The sequence below is a fragment of the Xenopus laevis genome, chromosome 8L (genome assembly GCF_017654675.1).
Source record: "Xenopus laevis strain J_2021 chromosome 8L, Xenopus_laevis_v10.1, whole genome shotgun sequence".
In the NCBI taxonomy this organism is placed as follows: domain Eukaryota; kingdom Metazoa; phylum Chordata; class Amphibia; order Anura; family Pipidae; genus Xenopus; species Xenopus laevis.
Genome location: NC_054385.1, coordinates 31,605,837 through 31,609,656, shown reverse-complemented (window position 1 = coordinate 31,609,656; position 3,820 = coordinate 31,605,837). Strand labels below are relative to the sequence as shown.

Here is a 3,820-nt window from a genome sequence, read left to right as displayed (position 1 = left end):
ACACATTTTCAGTTCACTTGTTTCCAGATTGTCCGCCAGAAATAAAGTCACATTTATATATTTCTTTCCATTTATTTTACAGGTTTTTTTCTCCAAAATTGAAGCTTATTACTGGTAGCTAAGTAATTCAGGTGCAGATTCTGAACTGTTACAATTTGCTACATTAGTTGATCCATTTCTCAGCAGCATCTGTGGAACATTAGCAACTATTGTATCAATTCTAACAGCTGCCATTAATGAAACTCAGAGATTCTGCTCAGCAGGGACAAAGATAACTAATGTATCAACTAAATATATCAATTTATAACAGTTACAGAGTCTGCGCCTCCCCCTCCCAGAGAAAATAGAAAGTAATTGGGAAAAGTCTTTATTTCTGGTGAACTGTCTGAAACCAACTGAAATTAATAAAGGGTTGGAAAGTGAACAAACCCTTTAACAGTAACCATAATTTAGTTAGGATGTATTAAGTAATTATAGAAATTACATAATAAGCAAAGTGTGCTAAAGTTAATATTGCCCCAAATCCCTCCCAAAATACCACCCCCACTGCACTGCATAATAAAAGAAGATAAAGAATGACAGGAACAGACCCTTCTTTGTGGGTAGGATGGCAATTATTCTACACAAGTCTGTCTGTGAATATTTTATTATAAAAAGAATATATAAATGTATTATATATACATATACATAGATTAATATAATCATCAGTGTATAAGAATGTTAGGATATTTTATTATACACAGCCATGCAATTAAATGAACGGGTGCACCATTAGATTTCCCGATTGCATCTAAAGCAGAGATCTGGAATCTGTATCTCCTGCTGTTCCTGAACTACAACTCTCAGCATGGCTTTTGGACAATGCTGTAATGCGGGAAAAGCCTGAAGATAAAGGTTGCAAATCCCAATATTAAAAACTAGAGGCCGAAAGTCATAGCATTTCTTGCAACCTCATAAGTACATAAATATAATGTAACGTGCTAATCAGCACATAAATATTGCCAGTATATTTTATTGAAAAGTCTGTTAACCCAATAACAATGGTAAAACATTGTCTGGGGAAAAAAATCAATACAGCCAAGTGAGCGGGGTGAGTACTTAAGGTTAACAGTTTAATATAATAGTGCTCTCTGTTGTGTTCATTTGAAGACAAAGGTATACAATAATACACAATGCCATGTCTGAAGTCCAACTGTAAGACTGAGTACTGTCACGCATCGCTGTAGCATAGATACAATATCCAACCTGCAGTCCTACAGCTGATCTTAAAACCTTCATCTTAAAACCTTCATCTGCTGTGGCATATTGGGAGTTGTAGTTCTCTTGGGACCCAACTGAGACTTTGTAAATAATATAAAGTATCTGTTTTATGTAGAGTGTGCATAGGCCTATCAAGGCTATTACCCACTTTTCTTCCAAGGGCACACTTTGGTTCCTCTGTCTACAGAAATGCAACCTGAATGAGCAGCTACCAAGGAAGAACGTTCCCATTCAGTTGGATGGAGAAATAAAAAAGTAAAGCGATAACAAACTTACCCCTTGTACCAGTTCTGCAGCAAAGCAGGCAGCAGCTACCAGCAGGCAAAGTCTGCAAGCAAAGCAGAGTGAACTCTTTTAAGATCATTTTGGGGAGACACAAACAACACAACCCACACTGTCCCCACAGCGACTCTGAACTACAACCCCCAAAAGAAACACTTACCTTGTCACCATCTTTCTAATCACAGAGACGTGAAGTACGAGGAAGTCACCCCTTTTGTCATTCTCCCTTTAGAGTGTTCTGTGCAGGGGGCTCATTGAAATCTTCTCCTTGGAACTTCACAATCAAAGTCTAGCAGGGGAAGTCCCTGAAGAACCAACAACAAAAACAGAAGTGATGAGTGAGATTAGAGGTTTGGCTCAAATAAAATTTGTGAGATTAAAGGTTGAGGCGTGAGCTGCATGACTAATTGCCTATAAACTCTTTTTGATGTGCTGCCATCATTAATGTGGACATGGTCTAGTGGTAACATGGCTTTGGTTTAAAGTGGGTGTGGTTTAAAAGCAGGGAGTGGTCAACACTGGTTTCCATTATCGGCCTTCCACCATGAAGGTCAGAAAAATTCCGGCCATTGGTAACACAGCAGTTGGACAACAATGCTCTAAAATGCATTTTTTCACACAAATTGGATGCTAATATTCTGAAATGCTGGGATGTTGTTATATCTGGAGGATATATGCTGCTGCAAGTTCCACTGCCGCAATAGGTTCACTACACATTATTCATCAGAAGAGTATTAAAATGAGAGCATTAAATGTAAGGTCATTAAATAGAGTTGTTTTTGATCCAAATATTGCAGTAGCGCCAGCAGCAGTGACACAGAGAGCAAAATAGAGAGAAAGGAAGCAAGGTGTGGGAGTTAATGAGAGAGCAAGAGCATTTATTCTTCCTGCTGTATCCATAGCCTGTATTTTCAGCTACAAGTATTGTAAGAAACATGCTGCGTAGACACAAGTTTTACCATATAAATACAAATACACAGACAATCATTTAATTTGATTACCTTACTGCACGTCACTATGGAGTGATGTTTATATGGTGCTTGCACTATGTTTAGCTGCAAGAATGGTTTTGTGACTGGGGATCAGTTAGGATAGGACTATTAGGCCAAAAGTCTTCCCATAATTCCAAGGTACTCGGCCCCGACTGGCAATCTGTAGGTTCTGGAAAATGCCAGCAGAAGAGGCTGCTGTAAGACACTGGCTATTAATTGGGCCTGTGGGGGAGTTGTGTCCTGGGATAGACCTGCTAGATATAGTTCTGCCGTGTCACCCTGACCTGTTGCATAATTAACATACAACAGGTCCTGTACAGACATGTCAACTCCCCTGTATTTGTCAGGAGTCTCCCAATTTAAGTCCCTTTTCCCCATTCTCCTGCATTAACGGGTCCATCTCTCGCTCTCAATACTTCACCCCCCCCCCAAAACCAAAATTACCCACTCCATTGCTAAATTTTGAATTTAAAATTGTTTGTTACTGATGAATTGCAAATGCAAATTAACATTTTTATGTAGATATAGAACTCCTTGCTTTTTCTGGGGAAATTACAGCTACCTTTATAAAGTCCAAATTAAGTCTGATGAATTGCAGAGACCATCTTGCCTTACTATACGCACTATCCCACAGTCTCTTCTCATAAAACCATGTTCCCTAATGATGAATATTATTTCACAGTTGCAGCCACTATCCCTGAGGCTCTCTTGCCTTACTATACACACTATCCCACAGTTATAGTCACTACCCTGAAAAACATCTTGCCTTATTATACACACTATCCCCCTATATACAGCCTCTACCCTGTAGAACATTGTGCCATATACACACTGGTGGGCAGGAGTGTGTGTGGTTGTGTCAGTGAGAGGGTAGGTACATGAGGGGGTGGAAGGGTGAGATTACATGAGTCTGCGAGAAAAAAAAAGCACATTATGTGATTTACTTACCTTGCGTCTCCTACATGCAGTGAAAACATTGATCCCTAGACATTGTCTCAGCCCCCGACACACTCCCAATAGATTGCCCTGGGAGAGCAAATAAGAAAATGAGAAGAAATAACACATTTCATACACAATAAAAGGAAGGCCTATTGGAAAACATGGGAACACTAAAGTAACTGAAGAGGAAACAGATCTGTTTCTCTATAACGTTTAAATCCACATCCCGCTGCTTTTATTAACTTTAAAGGGGTTGTTCACCTTTGAGTTAACTTTTAGCATGTTAAAGAATGGCCAGTTTTAAGCAACTATTCAGTTGTCCTTCAATATTTCTTTTTTGTACTTTT

The 3,820-nt window shown here is 39.0% G+C and overlaps 1 long non-coding RNA gene across 1 annotated transcript; it reads right to left on the bottom strand.

Annotated features, from left to right (window-relative positions):
• Positions 1–1,535: 1,535 nt before the first annotated feature.
• On the bottom strand, positions 1,536–3,567 carry LOC121397007. The gene is made up of 3 exons (XR_005963329.1): positions 3,483–3,567; positions 1,703–1,847; positions 1,536–1,588 (listed from the first exon to the last, which is right to left on the bottom strand). It is a non-coding gene; the product is annotated as an uncharacterized LOC121397007 (long non-coding RNA).
• Between the last annotated feature and the right edge of the window lie 253 nt (positions 3,568–3,820).